This window comes from Acinonyx jubatus, chromosome C1, assembly GCF_027475565.1.
Source record: "Acinonyx jubatus isolate Ajub_Pintada_27869175 chromosome C1, VMU_Ajub_asm_v1.0, whole genome shotgun sequence".
NCBI classification, from domain to species: Eukaryota; Metazoa; Chordata; class Mammalia; order Carnivora; family Felidae; genus Acinonyx; species Acinonyx jubatus.
In genome coordinates, this window is record NC_069381.1 from 69,359,890 (window position 1) to 69,378,224 (window position 18,335).

General features: G+C 41.5%; 1 long non-coding RNA gene across 3 annotated transcripts in view; it reads right to left on the minus strand.

Moving 5' to 3' along the window:
• Positions 1 to 915: 915 nt before the first annotated feature.
• LOC128313909 (uncharacterized) overlaps positions 916 to 18,335 on the minus strand; it is a 44,648-nt gene continuing 27,228 nt past the window's right edge. The window contains exons 3-4 of one of the 3 annotated variants that reach the window (XR_008295006.1): positions 4,814 to 5,022; positions 916 to 2,769 (exon numbers count right to left, since the gene is read on the minus strand). This is a non-coding gene — a long non-coding RNA (uncharacterized LOC128313909). Of the gene's footprint in view, positions 2,770 to 4,813; positions 5,023 to 5,438; positions 5,860 to 8,695; positions 12,260 to 18,335 lie in introns of those variants that run through there. The other 2 variants (XR_008295007.1, XR_008295005.1) reach the window with 2 other exon arrangements.

Consider the following 18,335-nt stretch of genomic DNA (forward strand, 5'->3'; position numbering starts at 1 on the left):
AGACAAGAGATTTCTGTTTGGGAGGTTCCACTCAATGACCTGCAAAAACCCCTGTGATTATCAGAGATGATGATTTCAAGCGCTCATTCCCAATAAACACCCACTCATACACCCATAGAAAACAAATACATACACATAAAATGCTACCACCATAAATGCACACAGATATCTGGCCCCCCAAAGATTTTCCCAGATGCTCTTCAAGAGCCATCCCCTTACCACCTGCACAGCTACCGACATGCATCCCAAAACACACACAAAACAACCAAAGACACCGAGACCCGAACATACCTCCAAAGACACCCCCCTCTGGTACTGACACATGCTCAGACAAATACATGCACACACGTTAAAAGCATTTAACACCTGTCATTTGGGTGACATTTATTCTATGCCTTTCTCCCTCATCCAATAAAAGAGAAATGCATAAATCTAAAATTAAAATAACATTCTCACCTCTATTATCTATTCTGTTTTTGGAGCTGCTTTCCTTAAATCAGTGTCCTCTGTGGGAAGACGTACTCGGAGCACAGAGGGGAACAAATGTCTCTCCCAAAGTCTTCCATTATTCTATCATTTACATTGCAAATGTCATCAAAAATGCAAATATATGTGACATCTCTAATTGTTTCCAGATCTTATGCTACAATAAACATTGGCTTGGTTAAATCATATTTCCAAGAATAAAAGAGACGGAGGTTTTGTTGTTGCTGTCCTCTATATTTAAAGGTGCTTAGAGAAGGCTACGATAATATTGTTTTTAAAAGTTATCCATCCAAACTAATCCAAACTAATATATTTAGCACTCAAGGGATACAATATTTAGATCTATGAGGATTATCCATGAGTATTTAGCCTGCTGGGGAAGGAAGAAATCAGAAGATATGAAGTATAACAACAATAATAAACAAGTCACTACGGGGTACCCTCCAGGGTACCCCAGGGTATATAATCGGCTCTGTTTTTTTCTTTCCATCTGGAAGTTTATAGACATGGCTGCCCCACCTCAGAATACAAATTATTGTTCTGTCCACTTCCCTGAGTAGTCCCTGATGCCCAGTCCACAGACAGAATAATATTTAGGAGAACGTGGTCAACCTCTTTCAGATGCTGAGTAGGCAGGTCTTGGCAACATGAGGAGAACCAGCAGTCAATTGTGCCTGGTCTTTTGCCCCACATACCCTCTTTCTTTTTCCCAATGAGTCTCATCCATGCATGTCATAAAGTTGCTAGGATGTAGGCCAGAGCCAGCCTGAATAGGACATAAAGTGAATCAGACTGTTGTTCTTTTCATCATTGCTGCAAATTAACACACACATCCAGTTTTTTATGCAGGGAGACCAGGGACAATGAGCATCGAGGGCAGCATTCAAGCAGGTGGCATGTGAAAGACAAGTGGTGGCCCCACCCTTTTGCTGGTTAGAGTTTGACTATATAAAAGACTCAGTGCTTTATCTGAATATCAGTTTCTGAAGCCACTTTCTCCCCACCTTCTGTGTTTCTCCATTACTATCTAGCAATAGATTTGCTTAGAACTGTGCTTCCCAGTGGGCCTGAGAAAATACATATTTAGAGCAGTGGTAATGCCAAGAGGAAGTTATCCACAAACACTCTAGGGAGAAAAACAGGTCTGCACTGACAGAGCTTTCATGAGAATTTGATGAAAGCTATAGATCCTCTCTCCAGAAAAAGAAATGCATGTATCAACACGCAAGCATAATTTTGCATTAAATCTCATATGTTTTTTTTATTCTTAGTCAACCCTTCCATAGATTCCAGAACTCAAGTCCCTAGAGTCTGGGTCAACCTGCTCCAGTAGTCAAGCTTACTGCTACACCTTGTGGAAAGAGCATGGGCCTGGCGGCTAGAACGGCTCCACGAGATTAACCAAGTCCATTAACTTCACTTAACGTTCATCCCGGCATTCCGTACATAAAGACAATAATAATACCACTACATAGAGTTATTGTTAGTTCTAATAGAACATATCCTTTTCACCACCACATCCCTACTGTTTTATGACTCACGTGGGGCATATCAGAGGCTCAATGCATGATCTTGAATTACTGAACATGTGTAAACCGCCAAGTATAGTGACTGACACCAACAAGGTACTCAATGTTATTTTCCATGTCTTCATTGCAGAAGCAGGAAATAAATGCTGAGTCCCAGATGCTCTGTGGCTGAAAACCTCATCCCTCTCCTGCATTGGCCATTCTAGGGCACATTTGAGCAGCAGCAGTTAAAATGAAGGTGTCAGAGGGTTCTTTAAATGACATCATTGTCAGTCATACTGGAATATTTTTTAAATGCTTTCACATATACTTTCATCTTCCATTTATCCCATTGTCTTGTGAATTCCCCTCATTGAATTAATGGTATTTATCCACTTGAGGGTCATCATTTCAAAGCTTATTCCTGTTTTGAGTCAGCAGACTGGAAATAGACTTGAGAATCAAATTTATAGAGACAGAAAAAGGAATCCTAATTTTATTAGGTTTTAATTAACCAAGAAACAGAGTCAGACATGAGCAACTTGACAATAGAGTATTACATAAGGGAGGTGCCTTCTGGAAAGAGAAGGAAGAGGAGAGCTTGTCCTATCTGGTTGGTGGAAAAGGGAAATGGGAGACACAGAGTCAAAGTGACCTTGGAGAGGCATGGCTTCAGCCTGACATCTGATAGTAGAGTGAGGGGAAAGCTGAATCCAGGCAGAGAAGGGGCTTTTATCCCATTCTCAAGGACTGTCCCAGCCGTCCTACTGGCCACCTGCAGCAAGGGCAGACAGACAGGGAGTCTGAGTTGGAGAGTGAACCACGTTGCCCTAGGCTCTCCTGCGGCCTGGGAACAACAACAAAATAACAGTGATAAGGCTTCTTTTGTGCCAAACTGTGTTCTAATTTCTTTACATATTAAGTCATTTAATTTTCAAAGAAAGCTATGAGGGAGTTATTATGATCTTTGTTTTACATATGGGAACACTTAGGCATAGAGAGGTTAAATAACTTGCCACATCCTATTTTCTAGCTTTCTACTAGCTAATACTTACTAAGCACGTACCCTGTGCTTACCAAGCACAATTCTAAACACTTTTCATGTAGTCACTCCTGTAACCCTCATAAGGCTTCTACCCAGAAGGTAGGTATTATGAATAACCCCATTTTACAGAGGAGCAAATGGAAGCACAGTTATGTTAAGTAGCTTGTCTTAGGTTACTAAGCTCGTAAATGGCAGAGTTGGACATCAAACCCATCAAACCCAGGTTGGCTCCAGAGTCCGTGCTGTTAATGAAGGTTTCTTTAATTACTCTGATGAGGGACACAGAACTTAGCTGAAAATCTGGCTGTGGATCTGAGCAACAGAAACCTGTTGAGTGAGTGTCATTTGAGTGACCCTGTGGCCAATGCATACAGACTGGGCCTCTGAAATTGAGACCTGATGAGAGTCAGAGCCAGACCTTAGAGGGTGCACAGAGCCAGAGCGGAGTAAAGTGAGTCCAAGTTGACAAGGAAGGGGACCAAGCTCTCCGAGAGTCTTATCTATGCAAGACAGCAGACACTGAGTTGTGTCGGCTATTAACTTCAGTGTGGACAACAGGGTAGAGGCAGAACTACCACACCTCAACAGGCACACTCACCAGGGCACACTTACTAAACTGAGCACCTCCGACTACCACCATAGGAGAGACCAGCCCAAGGACCTGCACAAGGTTAGGAGGGTCCAAGCCCTTTAACCCAATTCTACCAGGTCGCATAAGATTCTACCAGGTCACATCTGAAAAAAGAGCCAGGGAGAAAGCAAATCCGGAAGGCTGAGCGTTCACTCCCTCCAGACTGCGTTCAAAACAAGACCACTTAACCACAAAAAAAAAATGAGATATTTCAGACTGGAAAGTTTAAAATAAAGCTATTTTCATCTGCAAGGCACTGGGATGAGAAGCTCATAAGGAAGATTAGATCGGTTATTGGAAATAAAGGAACTACATTTTCTTTGAACATCTGAGTGCCGTGTGAATGCGTGTGAGCTTACAGCTCCAAAGGACTCCAAGAGCCTGTCTAATGAAACACCTGCAGTATATTTATTAACAATTAGGATGAGGAAATGGACAACATACTGATCAAATTTGTGGTTGATGCGAAGCCAAGAGTTACAGTGAATGCATTAGGTGGCAGAATTCGTATCTCAAAAGCTAGCCACCAGTGAGCCACGCCTAGCCAGAACAGATTTTATCTGGATAGAGTTAAACCGAGGTACAAAGAACCAATTGTACAAAAACAGTGGCTGAAAAAGAGTGTCCAACTCTTTGAAAGTTCGCCCTATAGAAGATGGATTAGATTATGAGGTCCAAGGGAAGACGAGTAAGAGCCATTTCTTGAGTCCTTACTATGTGCCAGGTGTACATATACACCATCTCACTTAATCCTATGAAGTGCGTAGTAGTATTTCTATTCTACCGCATCAGGAAGCTGTGGTCGAGTTTGACTTCAAAGTCTAGGTTCTTTACACAAAACTGCCTCCCAACATATGGCCATCGAACTTAAGGAGGATTCTAACAGTCAGCACTTTGCCCTGAAACTAAGCTCTGGGAACAAAGTGTGACCAACCCCAGGGGTACTGTGGGTACTTGCCATAAGCAAGACTACTTATTCTGAGACTTCATGAGTCCTATCTCTGGAAATTTGCAGAAGCCATAGTCTCTGTATCAGGTGGCTTTTGCTGCAAACACCCCCCCCCCCAAAATCTGCATCTCACAACCAAAAAACCTTTATCTCACCCAGGGATCTGGGTGCCAGTAGGGTTCTGTTGGCCTCACCTCGCTTCTCATTCTGGGCTGCAAGTTCAGGGAGCAACCGCTAGCTGGGCATGTTGTTCATGTGTGGGCAGGAGCTCCAAAGCACATGTAAAGCCTCTGTTTCAGATGTGAGCATCTTCGTATTTGCTTGCACTCAGTTCTCCGCCAGAGGAGGCTCTGTGCCCGCTCAGTAGCCTGCATTTGAACCGCGGCAGAGTTCAGCCATTCCCCTGGTAGAGAAAAAAATCAGTTCTTATGAATTCTCCATTGCCCATGAATGGTACTACTCCACTGAGACTTTGTTTCCTTTTACTTTTGGCTTGTTCATTTTGTTTTGCTTTTGTTTTACCTGCGAAAGAAACTATCAGAGGAAATGGCAATCTCAGAACAATCTAGAATAAAGGGGTGAGTGAAATGAGGTGAAAGGAAATGTTCCAAATCTCCCCATAGCGTCCATGCTACGATGAGTGTAGATTGTTATGTGATTGCATCTTTGGCTATGGATGCTTATTATTTACATCTTTAAACTTTGGATACATTTCTCACATATAAGCCCCAGGGCACATTTACAAGCACTGTTGAAAGAAAAAAAAAAAAAAAAGATTGAGAAAGCTGTGTTATCTATTTATTCCAGGGGAGATTTACTTCATTTTTTTCTTTATTTCTTTATTTCTTTATTTCTTTATTTGATTTATACAACTGGGTCCAGCACAAGCCCCTGGGCACGTTCACATCAATTAAAACCACAGATAGAAGCAGAATGCTGAATACAAACAAAATCAACAATTAATGGACTATCCCCAACTGTAAAGCACTTCGGCAGAAACTTCAAATCATTCCTCCCCACGAAGCCCCTTGGGCAGGAGGCTGGGTTAACAGATGGTTAAACAATGTTAAGAGAAGACAATCCAACACGAGTACCGAGTACCGTATGTGGAGGCTGGAAGAAAGACGGTACGTGAAACCCACTGAAGAATTTATCAGCAGAGCTATCGCTTGAATTCATGAACTTGGAGCTGGAGTTGGATGTAGCAGTAATCTGGCAAAAGTGAGCAGACAGCACAGTCCTAGCAATAGAAGGAGGAGAGGGAAGAGTCAGACATTAACTAAAATGAACTTAGTGGGACTCTAGCCAATGAGAGTGATCTGGTTGGGATTAGATCAAGTTTTTGACTAAGCCACAAGTTAACTTTCCTTAATCACGTGCTACTTCACCTGAGCACCCATGTAGCTGCTATATACCGCAGTGATATCTTTGGATGGGGATGAGAATAAGGCAGGCAATTTTCGTTTTTGGTGTTACGCTTTAGTGAAAATTGGTAATATGAGATTAAGAAAAACCTACAATTATTATTTTGAGGTATAACACATATACAATAAATACAAATATCTTAAGTAATAGGGCAACAAATTCTTTACTTATACATTATGGAAATATGGAACATACACAAATACATACATATACATATACAAATGAAAATATGGAACATTTCCAGCATCACCAAAGTCTCCATCAGGCCCCTTCACAGTCAATATTCCACCCCCAGAGATAATCACTATTCTGATTTCTGTCACCATAAGTTAGTCTTGACTGTTCTCAAACTTCATGTAAATGACATACAGTATGCATTCTTTTGTAGCTGGCTTCTTTCACTCAATATTGTATCTGTGTTACTTATTCATGTTGTTGCAGGTAGCAATTGTACATATTTTTATTGCTATGGGATATTATGTTGTATGAATACACTGCAATTTATCCATTCAATTGTTGATGGATTGTTGGATTGTTTTGTGTTTTGATGAGGAGGAGGAGGAGGAGGAGGGTGGGAAGGCGGATGATAGAGCTGCTATGAACAGAGTAGTGCATTATAGTACATGACTATATAGCACAGGATAGTCTTTGGGCATTTATCTAGGAATGGCATTGTTGGGTCATGAGATAAACGTATGTTCAGTCTCAATATGTATTGCTAAACAATTTTCCTAAGTGGCTGTACCAATTTACCTTTTCATGAAAAATATAAACGTTCAAGTTGCACCACATCCTTGTCAACACTTGGCATCATCTGTCTGTTTAAGTGTACCCATCATGGTACATAGTGACATCTCACTGTAGTTTTGATTCGCATTGTCCAGATGATTATTGCACAATCTTTTATAGCCTTGTTGACCTTTTTGACATTCTCATCGGTGAAGGCCTACTTAATTTTTTTGTCCAGCACTTTATTGGGTGGTCCGTCCCTGTCTTTAAATTGAATTTTTTAGGAATTTATAATACATCTGGATATAAGTTCTAGCTGTGCGGATGTATTGTCAATTTCTTCTCTTTGTGGCTTGCATTGTCACCCTCTTAATAGTGTTTTTGATTAAAAGGAGTCTTAAATTTTATTGAAGTTCAATTTATCAATCTTTCGTTTATATGGTTAGTGAGTTTTGTGTCCTCTTTAAGAAATGAGAGCCTATTCCAAGGTTGTGAGATTCTCCTGTGTTTTCTTCTAGAAACTTTATTGCTTTACCTTTCACATTCAGGTCTATCCATGTCAAATAAATTATTTTTCCATATTGATATCCCATTGCACCCTTCACTGAGAGGTCCATCCTTCCCCTACCAAACTGCAATGGTGTCTTGGTTGTAGAGTAGGTGGCCATATATGTGTGGGTATGTTTCTGCATTCTTTATTCAGTCTTTTTGGTCTATTTGTCCACCTTTGCACAAATACCACACCCCAAGTCTTGATACTTCAATTTTAGCTCCACTAATCTTTAAATTTTTTTTAATATTTATTTATTTTTGAAGTACAGAGACACAGCACATGAGCGAGAGAGGGGCAGAGAGAGAGGGCGACACAGAAGCCGAAGCAGACTCCAGGCTCTGAGCTGTCAGCACAGAACCCGACACAGGGCTTGAATTCACGAGGCGTGAGATCTTGACCTGAGCCAAAGTTGGACACTTGACCGACTGAGCCACCCAGGCTCCCCTAACTCCACTAATTTTAATATCTTTATATGATTATCTTTCTCCTTTCTGTGATTTTGTTAGTTTTTCTTTTTTGTCTCTGGATCTGATTCTTGACTGAACCTATCTCTAGAGCCTATTTCTCTTCCATGACTTTATTTCTTTCTCCCTGTTATGTAAGGGGGTCCCCAAAGCTACACAGTGTATGTATGATATGGGGCTTATTTGGAAAACACTTAGAAGCAGAAAAGAAGCACACTGCTCCTGAATCCATGTCTGTTCCATAAATACGTTTACATGAAAACAACAAGGCTTCAGTGAAGCAGGGCCTGCCTCAGCCAGCAGGCTGGACTTGCTCCCAGGAGCACAGCAAGACAGAACAAGTTCTGCTCCACACTGTGATACATGTTTATAGGATAGCCTAGGAAGAGCTAAAGAACACCTAGCTTCTCTAAGTGAGATCTCTAACAAAGATAGGGAAGGATCTCCAGGCTGAGAAACATTGCTAAGAAGTGTATGGACCGAGCGTCAAGGTCTTTATTCTGAGGTCCCTGGGAACAGTTTTGCCTGGCAGGACCACCAACAACCAAATGTCTTTTCTCTGATCAAGCTGAGGCAGCTCTCTGCTAAGCTACCTAAAGGAGGAAGAAAATTTGCCTCCAGACCATCTGGATTTATCTGTCATCACTCCCCACTCCCTACATTCTTTACTGTTTGTTATATTTAAATTTTAGTTAGTTAACATACAGTGCAATATCAACTTCAAGAGTAGAATTCGCTGATTCATCACTTACGTAAAACATCCAGTGCTCATCACAAGTGCCCTCCTTAATACCCATCACCCATCTAGCCCATCCCCCCACCCATTTCCCTCCGTCGACCCACAGTTGTTCTCCATCACTAACAGTCTCCTGTGGTTTGTTTCCCTCTCTTCTCTTTCCCCCTGATTTCCATATGTTCATCTGTTTTTTTTTTCATTGTTATTATTATTAAATTATGTTATGCACCAACATTCCTTGAACGCCTACTATGCAGTTGACATTCTACCAAGCTTTCCAGATATAAGGTTACACGATATGGTCACTGCTGTGAAAGCATCCACATTCTCATCAACAAGCATGGTATAGAGATCTAACTGAGAAGATAAGCAGTTGCCATTAGGCCCACTCCCTCTTTTAAAGTAAAGCTCAAACTTTCATTATTCTAAGATTTCAAATGTATTTATGGCTTGTACATTTGTAAAATAATTGAAGTGAGTAGTTTTTTAAATTACTTGTTGCATTATATTTGTGTCTGCTAACTTTAAAAGCAGAGGTATTTATCACTGCAAAATTTAGAAACACTTTAAATATCCAGTTGGAAGGGAATAGTTAAATAAATTATGGTAAATTAACGAGATGGAGTATTAATGTAGCATTAAAAGTGACCATTAAAAAGACCAAGTAACAAAACGGAAAGTGCTCCAAATTGTGTGTATGCAAAACCACTAATATTTATGGACAAAACATGATGAAAATACAAAACATGTTGCAGTGATAAAATTTTAGCAAAACACAATTGTTTTCTCCTAAAGCTTCCTTTAATACTATCATTTTTATAATAAATTTAAATCTAGGAGAAAAAGAAGCTAGTCTTTATTTCTTTCTCTTTGCCCATATATATTTCCACTGTATACTGATATAGACATAAAATAAGCATTTTTTTTTACTTGTGTGAATATGTATACATGTACGTCACTTCTCCTCCATCGAAAATAGATCCTATCAAAATGTACACAGGAGCAGCGCCACTCAGGACGAGTAGCAACGGAATTCATCCTGGAGTCTTGAACTTAAGCACTGAAAATTCCCTTTGGTTCTGTGCTTTCCATTCCTAAGAGAGCAGTAGGTAATTGCACCGTTTCTTTTGAACAATAGAAACAAATGTCAAAAGCACATCCACTACCCTGCAAGAACTGTGGCCTCTCTTGCTCCTGAAACCAGGAGCTTGGCTCTCTGGTCGTGCTAAGGGAGGAGAGGGCTGGGAGCCTCTGCCCATTCCTGGTGTGCCTCTCACAGGGAGGGAGTGCCACTAGGGTAACCATCCGGCCTCTTTCTGCACCCCCTCACTCCTCTCCAAGAGTAAGCCAGGTGTAGGATCTGAGCATGCAGGATCCCTCTGAAAGCCCCTCTTTGCTGTAATTTACAGGATGAGGCTTTGTCTCTGTGGGGTCAGTCTTGCCCAGCCTTGTGCCGCTGAGGAATACATGGGTCTCAATCTATTATTCAGGATGAGGCAGCACAGTTCACGGTTGTATTGCACATTTTGCAATATCAGTTTTTATCTGTAATAACAATGATATTTTGGTTTCCAATCTCTTTTATTCTTTTGTCTTATTTTGGGTATGTTCAGAATTCAAGCAGGTAAGACAGATGCTATTTATTGGGCCCCTTGAGCCTGCTGCCAGTTCCTTTGGGAAGCTGACTTTGAGATAGAGACTAGTGTACAAGAAGTTTATTAGGGAATGCTATTGGAATATCACCTGTGACAGAAGAGAAGGAAGCCAGATTGGGCAGAGGGAAAACAAGGCCGTCAACCAACTATATGAGGAGCTCAGGCCCTCAGATGGTCCCTTCAGAGTTCTACTTAGTTGGGATGAAGGGGCTGGGCCTTTATGCCTCTGCTTTTCACCACAGACCAATTATTGGATGCTAAGGAAGGGGGGTGACCTTGAGTGAGACTGCTCTCTTCAGCCAAGGACACTGCACTGAGAGGGCTGAGGCCTGAGGCCTTCAAGGAACAGATTTCCCAGAAGCTGGGGGAGACTCATTCCTTCCGCGGGAGATGAGGCTCCAGATTTAGCAGTGCCTGCTACAAAGCCAGTTTCCTGAGTTGTAGGTTCTCTCAAACTAGCCTAATATTCGTCAAACAGTTTTCAAGGTCATGTGGTATACATGTATGTGTATTAACTAAATTCTCTCTGAATATGCATATATACACATATGCACATTTATCTGGATATTACAGAGCCCTTACACTGTTAAAATGAGTTGGCAGAGGGGCGCCTGGGTGGCTCAGTCGGTTGAGCGGCCGACTTCGGCTCAGGTCATGATCTCACGGCCCATGAGTTCGAGCCCCGCGTCGGGCTCTGGGCTGACCGCTCAGAGCCTGGAGCCTGTTTCAGATTCTGTGTCTCCCTCTCTCTCTGACCCTCCCCCGTTCATGCTCTGTCTCTCTCTGTCTCAAAAATAAATAAACGTTAAAAAAAAAAAATTAAAAAAAAAATGAGTTGGCAGAAATTAAACTCTAAGCAAGTCCTCAAACTGCCACTGTGGTTGTATAGTACATTCAGTCGTTCATTGGTTCCACAAGCTTTTACTGAGTGACTGTCAGGTTCTATGTATGAAGACACACGGTGCATGAACCATTCTGCCTACACCGAGGGTTCAACTCTCAGCTCGAACATTTGTTCCTACCTGAGGCCCTCTCAAAGCCCTGAATTACATTGCCCCTCCGCCAATCTATGTTCCCATATGTGATATACTTCTTCACGCTAATTTAATCATTGATACTTTTAAAATCATCTATGCCTTTGATCATCATTGCTATCGGAAACTATATCTGCCTTATTCACCACTCTGTTCACAGTGCCCTAGAGTGGTTGGCACACAGTAACGAATTAATGAAACCTGTTGAATCAATGAATGAATAAACAAACTGAAGAAATGTGTCCAATACTGTGACAGATCAAAACAGGAAAGCAAGCTGCCTGAGGGGCTCAGAAAATCTTCACAAAGGGAAAGACAATCGAACAGGCTCTCGGCAGCAGCGTAAGAGTCTGCCTGGTGAGTAAGGTGCAGGGCATTTGAGGGAAGACAAAAGCTCTCAAGGATGCACAATCACATCAAGGTCTAGTAGGTTTAGTGATCAGTTGTTAATTCAGTGTGGCCAGAGCACAGGGTGATGAGGCTGCAGATATTAGATCAGGTTAGGGTCACGAGCTGCATGAATTAAACATTTCAGAAGAGAAAACTGGGAGTCAAATGAATGAGATCACGGGCAGAGTCAGAGCCAGGGGAGCGAAATACACAAAGGCATGAAAAGCACAATGTCCATCGGCTGATGCTGCAGCCCTCAATTCACATAAGGCAAGCCCCTCAGGACATTTGGCACTAGTTCAGAGCAGAGGGTAGAATAGCAATCTTGGAAAAAATGAAATAGAACACCCTGGTTCTGATGCCCAGCAGCAGATGGCCTACAGGGCCCATGCACCTTTTCTTTCTGAGGCGGGAATCCAGCCATCCTCCCCATGAAGATTCCTCTTGCCAATGTCACAGAAAACCATCTTTTTTCCTTTGGTTTATTTTCTTTGTTTATTTTCTAAATAAACATGAGCAGGTTCAATAGGTGCTGAACAAGAAGTCTGTTGGCAGCCAGGTGAGACAAGGACTTGACATGATCCAACCTCTGCACAAGCAGATTCAGCAGAAAGCAAGAAGCTGGCAGGTCACGAAGCACCCTGGAAGAGTTCTCTGGAGGAGGAATCAAAATAAATAAATAAATAAGTAGATAGATAGATAGCTAGATAGATAAATGAATGAATGAATGAATAAATAAATAAATAAATAAATAAATAAATAAATCAGGCTTGGGTTCACCGTTAACCAGGTGCAGCAGCCCCAAAGCTGAAGGGCCATCATTAACTCCATTAGCCATGCACACAAAATAAACCTGGGGAGGTAGAGGCAGGCGAAGAAAAGAAACTGGAACACCTAAGGGAACATGCCAAGTTTCACACACTTTCTGGCCAAACCTTTGACCATGGAGATTGAAAGCTGAATCTGATTTTTCAAAAGTGTTTGTCTAAGACTGCCAGATTAAAAGCCATTAAATTTAGGATAAATTGTGGTTAAATATTTAAAAAATATTTTAAATTTATGATTGTAATAGATGCCTACATATGTGGTAGAGATCCAGAGAGATTAACTCCAGTTATCAGAATCGAGTCAAAACAAAACAAAACAAAATTTAGCAAAGTCGTGGTCCTTGATCATCATCTTCCAAATATAATTTTAAGAAATGCATTTTCACTGCCATTTTTAGAAACTCCAATCAATTCCTAGCTCTAGGCTTCTGGAGGTTCTTATAGATCTGGCTCCTTCTCTCCTCTTTGCTTATATGCCCTAGGTTTTATTAGAATAAAATTTGTACTTAATTTTTTTAACATATATTTATTTGAGTCTCCATCCTAATCATTGTTCACACACACAGAATCTGGTTCAATACTCTTATTTTTGGAATTCTAACCAATGAAATGACCTGGGGAGGTACAGGTTTTCAAAGACTTTACAACTGCCTTTCAAAATAAAACCATACCTTCTCACCGTATTTATAAAACAGAGGAGAGTTGGGTCACCTGGGTGGCTCAGGCGGTAAAGCATCTAACTCTTGATTTCAGCTCAGGTCATGATCTCGCAGTTTGTGAGTTCCAGCCCTGTGTCCAGCTCTGCACTGATGGTTTGGAGCCTGCTTAGGATTCTCTCTCTCCCTCTCTCTCTGCCCCTCCCCTGCTCATACGTGCTCTCTCTCTCAGTCTCTCTCTCTCTCTCTCAAAATAAATAACCTTTAAAAAAAAGAAAAGAAAAGAAAAGTAAACTCTTGTTGAAAGCAGGATGGGGAGGTGAGGGGTGAAACCAACAGGAGCACGGCTCACTCGGCGTCCCTTTCACTCCAGAAAAGCTTTCAGATCTCTTCGAATTCGCAGACTGGTTTTGTTGAGAAACCAGTCATGTGGCAGACAGAGGCCTGGACTAAGAATCAGAAACACTGGGCTGCAGTCATGGTGTATCACTAATAAGAAACGGACCTTAATCACTTTTGTAGAGACTCTGGGCTCAGTCTTCCTCAACTAAAATAACAAGAGTAGAAAAAATAAATCAGAAAGCTCAGTCTAAGTAAACAAATCTTAGTATCCTGAGAACCAAAGTTTCATTCATTTGGATGAATTATGCCTCTTTTATTAAAAGCCCAAATGAAAATTTGGGCTTGTCAGAAACTTTCTGTTCTCTGATTAATAAAAGTCTCCCTTTTTTATACTCTAAGATCATTTGAAATGGCACAGTTTTTATCCACAATGGTCTTTCATCGACAGATGAATGGATAAAGAGTGTGAGGTGTGTGTGTGTGTGTGTGATGAAATATTACCTGTCATTTCTTCTTTTTTTATTACCTATCATTTATGACAACATGGATGAATCTGGAGGGCATGTTGCTAAGTGAAATAAGCCAGTCAAAGACAAATACTGTATATCACTTATACGTGGAATCTAAAACAACAAAAGTTGAACTCCTAGAAACAGAGTAGAAAAGAAGTTGCGAAGGTCTGGAAGGTGGGTGAAATAGGGAGAGGCTGGTAAAAAGGTGTAAACTTTTGGTAACGTGAATAAGGTCTGAGTATCTAACGGGGTGACTAAAGTTGATAATATCGTGCTGTGTAATTAAAGTTTGCTATGAGATTAGAGCTTAAATGTCAAAAAAAGAGGGAAAAAGAGGAAAATATGTGAGGTGATGGATATGTTAATTAGCCTCATGGGGGAAATCCTTTCACACTGCATACATGTATCAAATCATCAAATTGTCTACCTTAAATGGCTTACAATTGTAGTTGTCAATTATACCTCCATAAAGTTGAAGCTGCATAGTTAGAATCCTATGCCTGACTGTTTTCCAGTTCTCTTAAAATTCCTTCCCTTTCACAGTTTTGCTGTGGAATTACATCTGTCTGCTCTCCTCTCCTGTTAAGATGCCAGTCCTTCTGAGATCCAGGGAATACATCCGCCAGGCCCAACCTCCTCACTCGTGGTTATCACTTTAGGCTGACGCACCATGGACACTTTTCCCCCTCAGTTTCAATCACTTCCACTTCATCAACCAATTCCCCCTTGTGGTTCAGAATTAGGTCCAGACTAACAGTTTCTCCATTTCCCTTTCTCTCCCCTCCAGGAGTAGGAATTATCAGAAATTGTCGCCTCCTTTAGACAGGTGGGCAGCGAAGCCAAAACCCATAATCTTCCTGGGGCTTAAAGTAGCTCACTGACCACCCCTTATCAGTTGAATGGGAATGAAAATTGGCCAATTTCTAACTTCTGAATTCTCATCAGGACAAACCCATTAAAAGCATTAGCATATAGAGTGGGGCTTGCAGGAGTCACTCAGCAGCCTTCCCCTGGCCCTCAAGGATGTACTGATTCAGCTGTCATTCGATGGTCCTGACGGGCCTGTTGCTTCACTTGGAACTTCTTGTGCAACCCCTGGGTGCCTGGCACATTCTTTCTCTTAAATACAGGTGAGTGAATGGGGACAAGCAAATCTGTGACGTTTATGAGAGGTCCACAGGTACAAAAGATGGCCATGCCTCCCTGATTTTTCATCACGTCTTTATTTCCCTTCATAGTTCCTAATGGAGTCTCCACTTGGATGTCCCCAGTCACTTCAAATACTCCATATACAAAATCAACATCATCTTGGTACCGAAATAGTTCGCTTTCCCAAACTCCCATTCATTATTGCTCCTGTTCTCCAGCCTCTGTGGCTGGGGTTACCTAAGACCATTCTCTCCTCCACGACCTTTTAGTTAAAACTCATTCTGCTAATATTATTGGTAATATTTATTATTGGTAAAAATAAATTTGTTATTGGGAATAATTTATTATTGACAATAGGTCATGGGAAAATGTACCCACTTTAAATGTGTTTTTTTTTTCTTTTAATTAAAAAAAATTGTGCAAAGCAAAGTACAAGCTAGGGAATTTTGAAGGATTCATGCATTTTGACGGTTTATTTAGCTTCTCATGAGTTCCAACACAATCTGAGCGTTAAAGAACTGTAATTAGGGAGGTTGCCTGATAAACGGTTTTTCAGAGAAACATTTTTGAATGTCCATTTGCTAACTGGTTTTTCTTTCTATGCCAAATGTATTAAGAGTTTGTCATATTTTAAACATAATGTAACAGGTACAAATTCCACAGAAAAGTAGACATTAGAGAAGTTTTGACCTTAGTTTTCTTAGAAATTATTAGCAGTTATTATTTTCTCCAAATCGATATCCACAACCTCGTGTGCAAAGGGATGGCCTGGCATCTAGTCTGACTGGGGGCTAAGAAAGGAAATAGCATGGAGGCCGGGATCCCCGCTAAGCTTCAGGGTGCTCAAGGAAATCTGTGAGAACCTCTCCCTATATCTTTCCAACAGAAAGCTGAATTATTCTAAATCTCACACTGTGAGAAGGATACAAAATAATGAAGATTTTAAAAATCAACCCAGGAGCAACAGGCAAAGATTACTGCAGAGAAAGAAACCACATAATGGGCCCAAGTGGTTTCTTTGCTTCCTGGTGTCGCTGGGCGCTGGGCGAAGCTTTTGGAAGCACAAAGCCTGCTTTGGTTGCTAACATCCCACATTCAGATGCAGAACCATGCACTCCATTGGAGGCAATGCAGATTTAGAGGAGTAAACGGAGGTGCCCAGGGCTTGAGGAAAATGTGGACTTCGTTTTTGAGAGTAATGGGAATGAGAACAGGAGCCATTTGAAGTAGCAGAGACCTGAAAGAATCCTAATTGCCGGGCTCAACCTAAGATTAGAACTAGCAAAATTACTTTCCAGGTTCAAAGGGAGGGTGTCTTCAGGAATTGTAACACACGGCCAGACCCCACACTGCTGGGCAGATTGTGTTTTAATTTCAGAGCTGTGCCTCTGCACATTTTTTATGCCTGATGAGATCTTAAAGAAAACTCTCCATTTATATGGGCCTTAGTTGTTTTCCTGTTTGTTTTTAATTGTTGTTGTTTGCTTTTTGGTTTGTTTGTTTTTGTGGGGTTGTTTTTTTTTTTTTTTTTTCTTGTTGCTGTTGTTAGCTGTGGGGCAAATTATTTGGTGTTTTTTTTCTGCGATGTGCAGAGAGGATTAATTTGGGGGTTTGGTGTTTTCCTCAGTCACTGTGGCTATTTGGAGGCAGAATAAAAAATTGCAGTATCTGTTCTTCAAAACCTTGGAAATGATCACATTTCTGATGATCTACGGCTTTTTTTCCTACCCCCAGCAGTGATCGCATTCCTGACATCCTAAGCCACACCATTAGAAGAACTGAATCATTTGTTTGTACATTAAATCTGTTCTTCTGAGAAAAGGGGTCACTCTGGGCATTAGGTTAGGTGAAGCTGCTTGGGAATAACTTGAGAAAATTTATGAGCGACCCAGAAGAGGTCAGACTGCAGATGGAGAAGATGGGTTCTTGGGTTCTATCATGTTTGTTTTCGTTTTGTTTTCTTCTGCTGTTTTGTTTGTTGGGGGTTTTTGTCCCGCAGGTGAAGGTGATGAAAGATGCAATTGGTTCCCTGCTCAGATTCCCTCTACCGAATAGGTCCACCGGTCCCGGGCGTCTGTGATTATGGTGTACGGTGATTCACAGCGGCCCAGGCCCTAACTTCAAGACTTGTCCTTAGCAGACAAGAACCCCTTCTCACCGAGGAAATTACACTCACACACCCCTCTTGGCCCCAGCCCCCAGGAGGCAGCCCACAGTGTCTTAGAGCAAGGAGGTGGGAGAGGTTTGTGCTGCCCCTTCTGGACAACTCTGCACAGTTATTAATGCTCCAGAACTCCCTCTTTCAAACAGGTCAGGCTGCCAAGGCCAGACTGGCCCTTTCCCCATCTCTAGCCTCACCCTTTCACAGGTTGTTTTGTTTTGTTTTGTTTCTTGAAGAACACACTCAATAAATCAAGGGCACAGGAATGTCACAGGCTCTGATCCTTGAAAACCCAAATTAAGACAGGTGCTGGGTTGTTTTTGTTTTTGCTTTTCCTTTCTTGCCATAGATTTAATACTCTCTATAATACAGGCAAATCATTTCATGACGATGAGAAACCTAAACCAGATTATTAACTACTTAAGGGCTTACTGCTTTAGGTCCTGTGGGAAATCACTATGAGAGGCAGTTCCAGCCCACAGGGGAATGACATTTGGATGGAAAACCATAACAGTGTATAAACAAATCAAATGGTAAAAGTAAATCTTTGAAGATGACACCAGCTATGTCAAGACAGCACATGATTAATCACCAAATGTGGAGACAGTTGCTACAGAATTCGGTACCACCAAAAGTCAGGTGAATTTGGTTCTGTTCTGCTTCCTGTGGGAACTGGCACGAGTTGCTTGCTTTCTCTGGGCCTCAGTTTTATTAGCAAAATGAAGGTTAATGACTGGATAACCCCACAGGCCCTTCTCAGCTCTGTACTGTGTGACCTGGTAAATGTGCTGCCTGGGGCTAAGGTGGCTTCAGGGACGAAGTCTATGATGTCAGAGAAGGACAGAGTGCATTACAGATAAAGTGAGAACATGTACAAAAGAGCAGAAGTAGGAAAGCAAGTCCATTCGGGTGACTGGCATTAGAGCATTTTGGTAGAGCGTCTTCGGGGGGTGGTACCACCAATGGGAGCCAAATGGGAAAAGTATTTAATGCCAAGGTTAAGAAACATAGATCCTGTCCTATAAAATATAACATCATCTCATTAGCAGGGCAAGGATGGCACCCTGCCGACCTTTTCTACAC